The sequence below is a fragment of the Cryptomeria japonica genome, chromosome 8, assembly GCF_030272615.1.
Source record: "Cryptomeria japonica chromosome 8, Sugi_1.0, whole genome shotgun sequence".
Taxonomy (NCBI): domain Eukaryota; kingdom Viridiplantae; phylum Streptophyta; class Pinopsida; order Cupressales; family Cupressaceae; genus Cryptomeria; species Cryptomeria japonica.
Genome location: NC_081412.1, coordinates 163646862 through 163655564, shown reverse-complemented (window position 1 = coordinate 163655564; position 8703 = coordinate 163646862). Strand labels below are relative to the sequence as shown.

General features: G+C 35.4%; 1 pseudogene; it reads right to left on the bottom strand.

The window, feature by feature from the left end:
* Positions 1-6098: 6098 nt before the first annotated feature.
* On the bottom strand, positions 6099-7823 carry LOC131044796 (uncharacterized; annotated as a pseudogene).
* Positions 7824-8703: the final 880 nt, after the last annotated feature.

Genomic DNA, 8703 nt, shown 5'->3' with positions numbered 1-8703 from the left:
TCAAGGAAAAGCGGGCCAAAATAGGAATCCAAGTGTCTTAAAAGCCTTCAAGACCATAGTGGTGAGGATTGAATTTCTTTCTTTAGTGGTATCTTTCTGTAGATTAATTAGTTGGGGTAAATGTTTCAAATTTTGTGGATATTTAGGAGACACAAATAAAATATAAATGTAATCATTCCATATAAATGTATTAGGACCTTTTCCTAATTAAAAAAAAAAATATAAAGATTACAGCCCTAAATATTGCATTCATAATAGGATAAATTTCTGCAATATTGAGACTATATTCATAATAGATTTATAGTGATGAATAAAGAAATATTTAAGATTATCAAAAAATTGATGTTTTCTTTCTCCCAACCATCATTGGATATTGGGTGATCTTTGAGGCATTATGTCAAATAGTTCATGTGCCTTATCTAAGCTTACATATTTTGCATGCATGTGTACCTGGGCAGTTGCACTACAACATCTATACTCACTAATCACATTTGGCTGGAAGTTTCTAAATCCATTTCAAACACATCTTGTGCATATCCTGCAATCTATGCTAACAGTGATTGTCTTTAATGGCTTCATTGTGTGCATAATTGATTGGCTCTTCACTCCTAAGACCTTCAAAAGTCTTTATTGGCTTCATTGAGTCCTTTTGTCTTTCAAATTCACCTGCACCAACTTGAATTCTCCTTCAATGCTTGATTGCCTATTCACTTGGAATTGAATTGATTTTATAACTAAGAGATCACTTGATTTTATATGTCTTGGAAGCATTTTATCCTGATGGCTTTAAATTAAAGTACTTTCTCTTCTATCTGGTATTGGTGGAGCAGATCCTTTTATGATATGTAAGTTGAGAATATTTTATGAAAGGTCCCTAAACGAATACATTTTAAAGTGATTTTAATATACCTTGAAGTGTGCAATATGGAAGGTTTGTATTCTTAATCTCCTGCCCATTTCTTAATTTAAAAGATGATATCTTTATTAACTTGATTTCTCCTTCAATTCTTGATGAATGCTTGATTGCACGTTCACTTGGAATTGAATTGATTTTATAATTAAGAGATCACTTGAATTGTAGGTAAACCCCTTCAAATGACAGGGTAGGCTTCCTTTTATACCTAATATATGTCTTGAAAGCATTTTATTGTGATGGCTTTAAATTAAAGTACTTTCTCTTCTATCTGGTATTGGTGGAGCAAAGGTTGCATTGTATCATCCTAGGATACATATTTCCACAGATAGAACACAAGTTAAATGTATCCCAGGTCAATGCAAAGCAACCTCTGCTCTAGAGATCACCAAAAAATAGAGAAAGAACTTTAATTTAATGCCATCAGGATAAAAGTCTTTAATCAAGACAGATAAAATTTGAGTTTGATTGTCATTATTTACTTTGCCAAATTCTTCACACGTAACTCCTAAATCAATTTCCTACTCACAAGAATTTTATTATGTCTCAAATATAGGGAAACATAAGGCTTCAAATAGTAAACTTGAACATGCAACTAAATCTATTGACTAACCAGAAGAACAAAATTAAGAAACAGTTTGATCATCTGAGAGATGTTGTAGACTTGCAACTCACCAGCTAAGTTTTTGCGGGTAAGAATTTTTTTTGTTTTGGTTATGGTTGTGGTGTTTATAGGGAGACATTTAAAAATTTATATCTATTTTCACTATTTAATGGTTTATGGGTTTGTAATGGTAATTTAATGTTCTTTCATATTTTTGTATATATTCTTTATAATAGCCTATTATATTGATTTGTTCTATTATGCATAATGGTGTGGGTCAGATGGCTTTGCCGTCGGTGCATGAAAGCATTGAACAAGTTCTACTTTTAAAAATTACATGAAACATTTTTAATTTATTTGATTCAGTGTTATTTGCAAAAAATGATTATCAATGATGTTTCCTTTCTCCAAGAATTGTCTAGGACCTTTCCGTCAGATAATATGTAACATCGAATGACTAAATGTTTTCTTTACAATTGCTTATTTAATTTAAGTATTATCTTAGTGTGAATTAAAATTTATATCTGTACGGAAGCAGAACATACAAGTTGAAGAGTCTCTTGCATGCAAATTTCCTAAAAGAAAGCAAGCAGGCATTATCTTGAATGACATGGAAACAAGCTCATCTGCTGCCTAGAAGAGAGCAATTGGAGAATGGTAGAGGAAAGTGTTTAAGGGTGATAAATAGATAGATAGTATGCAATACAAACAAACAATGTTTGGAGTGTCTGATGTGACGTCTCTAATTTATGTCCGAAGGGTCTAACTGGTTTTGGAGTTCCTGCGAAACCTATTGGGCCACGCTTGGAGGAAATAATTGTGTTCATGCAAGGAGCACCTTTTTTCTATTATGAGAATGATACTTTTGCACCTAGGGATATTTGGAAGTCAATATCCAAAAATTTCTATAGTGTGGAACAAGAGTTGGCGGACTCGAAGTATAATTGTCAGCTTTCAAAAGACCAAGAGGTTATGTACACAATCTACCAATAGAAGAGCGATTTCAAGAATTACCTCTCCCCCCATGACTATTTAGGAAGCACTTCCTCAAATAGAGGACTATTGGCCTCCATGGGATCAAAGAAAAAAATTAAAGCATAGACTCTAGATGATGTGGTGGTGTCCTCCATGAAGAACTCTACACTATAATTGAAAATTCACGAGGGAAACTGCAAGATAGTGAAGAGAAATACAATCTTGAAAAGTGGGAAGAATGGATCTTGGTTTGGGTGGGGCTAAGTCAGGTGGCTCCTCTAGAGGTTGACGAGATAGAAATCATATTAGGATTTGAAAAAGATCACACTCATGGAACTTCGTGTGCGAGTGATCGATTGCGGTGTTTGGGTAATGCATTCCAAATAGATACAGTTGCATTCCAAATGGGTAATGTCTTGATGGCATGCAACTATATCTATTTGGAATGCAACTGTATTTATTTGGAATGCATTACCCAAACACTGCAATCAATCACTCGCACATGAAGTTCCATGAGTGTGATCTTTTTCAAATCCTAATATGATTTCTATCTCATCAACCTCTAGAGGAGCCACCTGACTTGGCCCCACCCAAACCAAGATCCATTTTTTCCACTTTTCAAGATTGTATTTCTCTTCACTATCTTGCAGTTTCCCTTGTGAATTTTCAATTATAGTGTAGAGTTCTTCACGGAGGACACCACCACATCGTCTAGAGTCTATGCTTTAATTTTTTTCTTTGATCCCATGGAGGCCAATAGTCCTTTGTTTGAGGAAGTGCTTCTTGAATAGTCATGGGGGGGATAGGTAATTCTTGTGGTCGCTCTTCTATTGGGAGATTGTGTACATAACCTCTTGGTCTTCTGAAAGCTGACAATTATACTTCGAGTCCACCAACTCTTGTTCCACACTATAGAAATTTTTGGATATTGACTTCCAAATATCCCTAGGTGCAAAAGTATCATTCTCATAATAGAAAAAAGGTGCTCCTTGCATGAACACATTGATTTCCTCCAATCGTGGCCCAATAGGTTTTGCAGGAACTCCAAAACCAGTTAAACCCTTCGGACATAAATTAGAGACGTCACATCAGACACTCCAAACATTGTTTGTTTGTATTGCATACTATCTATCTATTTATCACCCTTAAACACTTTCCTCTACCATTCTCCAATTGCTCTCTTCTAGGTAGCAGATGAGCTTGTTTCCATGTCATTCAAGATAATGCCTGCTTGCTTTCTTTTAGGAAATTTGCATGCAAGAGACTCTTCAACTTGTATGTTTTGCTTCCGTACAGATATAAATTTTAATTCACGCTAAGATAATACTTAAATTAAATAAGCAATTGTAAAGAAAACATTTAGTCATTCGATGTTACATATTATCTGACGGAAAGGTCCTAGACAATTCTTGGAGAAAGGAAACATCATTGATAATCATTTTTTGCAAATAACACTGAATCAAATAAATTAAAAATGTTTCATGTAATTTTTAAAAGTAGAACTCGTTCAATGCTTTCATGCACTGACGGCAAAGCCATTCGACCCACATCATCTCTCGTCATCAGAATTGCGATGACCACTAATGAAACGCCCGATAAGGATGTTGTGCATCCGACGACACTCCTCTGTCAGAATTTTATACTTTTGTGTCAGAATTCCAATGACAGCCCAAGATGGCGACGGTATTCGTTCACGGATTGAGCATGCATGGTGGTCGTTGGAAAGGTTGGGGTAATGTCGAAATTGCAATGACCATGAGGATAGTCAAAACTTCTAACACAAAGTTTTCGACGAATGTTTTTGTCGGTAGTGTGACGAAATGTGGTTGGAAATCCGACGATTGGCCGTCGAAATCTTGACCCAAATGTACTAGTGATCTTTATTCATAGTTATGTGCATATTTCACATTCTATAATTAGGATATCAATTGCTATTGCTGAACACTAGCATGATGTTTGTGTTGTGGTATAGATGCATTGAAACATAATTATGGGATTGTTATATTATAGAGATCATAAATCTAGAGATCATAAACACAATAGAGATACCAATGGAGACTTAATTGGATGTAGCATGTCGCACCAAAGTTGTTAGAGTATGCTAAGCTAGTACGTAATGTTTCCTAAAGCCACATTAGGATTTTACCCAGATCATTATCTACCAAAACTAACTATAGTAATCCTTTTGAGGATTCATTTCATGGTGATAGATCTTCATTTAGTTCCACTTCTTGTTGGATAAAAGAATAATTATTTCCCGAGGTAGATGAATATCCCATCAACAAAGAACAAGATCCTTTCTAGAATATAACAAATTCTACTCCAACAAAAGATCATGGGGGTTTCACTAGAGATATTGAATAAGAGATAGACTTCTATTGTTGCATTAAAAGCATTGGCATGTTATTCATTTATTTATGTAAACTCTCTATGACGCCACCACAACCAACAAAGGTGTAAAAAGTTGTTTGCAATGCATGGATTTTTAGGATTGTCCTTTGAGAAAACATAATTAAAGTATGGAAGCAAGATCTGCCAGCTCCTGAGGGAATCTTGATGAAAAATAACTGTAAAATATTTGGGCGAGCTTATATGCAAAAACTCATGCTTCTTGATGGGTTTATGTCTGATTGTTTCTTTTGTATGGAGGCAGGTGCAGTATCTTTCCTGTAAATAGAAGATTATATCCCAGAATATTTTATATCATTATAAGATTAATATTACAATTTTGCTATTTATCATAATCCAGAAGTGAGTATATCTAGCTTTCAACAATTGTAACTCGAAAGGTAATAAAGCTATCAGTTTTAAGGAATTTTTGTCAGGGATCAATTATTTTGTTTACTCATTCACAACACGGGTATCAAATCAATACTGGGTACAATGTCAATGTTGAAATGGTATTGATTATACTGGTCTCAATGCAAACCTGACCATCTATAGAAGGAATAGGCATTATAGTTTTATTGATGAGAATATAAGGTTTGTCTGATTACTCAAGGTCTTCATACATTGGGTATGTCATATGTATGCTCATGGATGGCATTTGACATCAAGGAGACAGTAAAGAGACAAAACCCAGGCAGTAGCATATACCCAAATCCATGGGGAGATACAAAAGACATTTTCAAAGTAATATCTAAGCACAAAGCATCTTATTGAATTTAGATTTCTAGTTTTCTTATGGTACATCACACAACATGGAAAACAAGAAATACTCAATAAATAATAGGATTCATTGATCTAGTATTATCACAATCTGCAGTTGGCCTTTAATATTTTCTCCTCCTAACATTGTTTATCCATTACCTGTCAAGTACAGAACTCTAAAACCTGTGGCTATTAAAATACATAAGACAAAATTATAGCATCTTATAATCATCTGTTACAAAACCAAAGCACTTGAGAGTGATCTTTTGCTTGTCACAGTCTAGGAAAATGGTGTCTACTGGAGCCTTGAATAATTGACTAGAAAGATTTTTAATTCTTTTTCTTTTTCCTTCTGATTTTTTCACTGTCACTTTCATCCTCCGAGTCAAATGCCCTCACCCTTTTCTTTCTTCTTGTTTTTTCATACTCATTGTCATGCTTTGAATTATTTTTCTTTCTTGGTGACTCCTTACTGCTCTCACTGTCAGTTTCACTCTCAAAATCTAAGTCTGATGTATCAGAATCTGATGAACTTGATGAACTAGAAGAATCGGCATTAGAGGTAGATTCATCTGACTAAGGAATAGACTTTTGTTGTTGCATTATAAGCCTTGGCATATTCTTCAAATACTCACGTAAACTCTCAGTGATACCACCAAGACCAATAGAAGTAAAGAAATTGATAGAAAACCATGAATTTTTGGGATTGTCCTTTGGAAAAATTGAATCAAAAGACTCCTATATTGTTGGATAGTTCAACCTTTCATTAAGTAACAATATAACAAGCTACTCTGCCAGATCCTGGAAGAGAATCTTTATAAAAATATGGGAAGAGGAAGTAGTATCTTCCTCTATTAGATGTATATAACCAAGACAATACCATGGAAGAGCATCTGTGCCAAGTAAGTGGGCAAAAAACTTTGCAACATTACGTAGTTTATTTGTTTCCAGTTTGTGTATCATAGAATACTATTGTACAAAACACTTATCAAAAAATTCCTAATAAATTTTATTGATCATATAGAATCTTTGCCCAAGAAGACCATAATAATGAAGGTATGTTCTCTCTTGACTGCAGCATTCTAATAGCATGATGCATAATTCCATCTCTTTACTAGGTTCAAGCTTGATCTTTAGTAGCTTATGACCAGCTTTTTCAAAATCAACACTTGACATGATTGTCAAATAAATTGTACATCTTAAATTGACCAAGTTTGTCTCTATCACATCCTGTATTCTCAGTGCTTCCTCACCTTCCTCTTCATCATCATCATCATCATCATCATCATCTGAATCATCACCTGAATCATTCTCCCCTTCTGCTTCATCTGAAGAAGCATCTCCAAGGATATCTTTCTTCTGTTTTTTATAGGTTGCCTCATGCTCTAAGAAATCAAGATTTGGCTTGAAAACATCCAAACCAACTTCTTGATCAAGTTCATCTTCTAGGAAAACTTCATGTGTTAACTGATCTTCTTTCTCTACAAGGTCCAATTCTGGACGCACAGTTGGATGACCCTCAAACTTCACTTTGTGAATTTCAAAAAGGCCTTCAATTAAAAACTGTACTTGTTTGTCAATTTCCCCCTCATGGAGAATACCTCTAAATATTTCAAAAATCCCATAGAGACCTTTGGGTGAAAGGTCTTGCAACAAAGAACCACATTCTTTCATGAACCCAACAGCAACCTCTACACTGTCATCTATGGGGTTCTCTAGTAAAAGGGTGAGAAGTTCCAAGGCAATGATCTCATGTGCAACTTGTTGATTCACTAAATGAGCTATGAATTTGGTTGGTGCTATCAACATGTGCTTGTTATTGCATTTGTATGCCCTCTTAAGCTGCAAAATAATTCTTCGCAAAAGCAGATTGCCAACTTCAGGAAATTTTGTATTTACCATAGCAACCAATGTAGCAAAAACATCTATAAATCTAGGGGATGCCATTTGGGATTTCATACAAGACCTACAAAATAGACCCCTCCCATGGATGAGATTCTCTGCAAACAACTCTGGAATGATGTTCTTGATGTTAGATGCATTTACCTTGTTTACTAACCCATTGATACTCTTCCAAAGGGCATCCCATGTCATGCATTGGTATTCCACACTGCTCTTGTCTTCCACATCTTTCATCATTTGAGCCATCTTAAATGGGGGAATGTAAACACCCCCACTTCTTCCAACACCCTTCTTAGCTCCTCTTACAGCACCTTCGCCATTCCCATTCTGAGATGAAGCAAGCACAACACTAGAAGTTTTCACTTCCACTGCCTCTCTATCCCTCTTGTTTCCATAAGCCCCTTTACCACTTAATTCGTGCTTATTTATGTACATAAACCCATCAAGAAGCATGAGTTTTTGCATATAAGCTCGCCCAAATACTTTACAGTTATTTTTCATCAAGATTCCCTTAGGAGCTAGCAGAGCCTGCTTCCAGACTTTGATTTTTTTTTCTCAAAGGACAATCCTAAAAATCCATGCATTGCAAAAAACTTCTTACACCTTTGTTGGTTGTGGTGGCATCACAGAGAGTTTACATCAATAGATGAAGAACATGCCAATGCTTTTAATGCAACAGTAGAAGTCTATCTCTTATTCAATATCTCTAGTGATGGTTATTCTAGGTCCTCCTATTCAATATCTCTAGTGAAACCCCTAGACCAAGTGAGTGTTCATAGACATTCTGTAAGGTCCTCCTAGCCTAGAGTTAGGAGTTCGAAGCCTACATACATTGATTTGGCCTTGTGGCCATCAATGAGTGCTCACCCAATAGGACAAGTCTTGAGAATGACAATTTTGGAAGTGTGGCATTGTTGAGAGCCAACACTTATGTGTGAACCACATCTTCACGTATTATGATTAGTTGCCATATTGATACTTGACCCTATCCTCATGGTGTTGGCTCAATTCATATTAGTGTTTTTTTTTTAAGAAACATGATGTGAGAAGTTTGATGCAGAGGCAAGGGTAGAACTCAGTATTTCATATTAGGACAGCAACCACATTGATTAGGCAAGTCAGATAAGGTCTCTCCAATGTTTAGGATACTGAATTCACA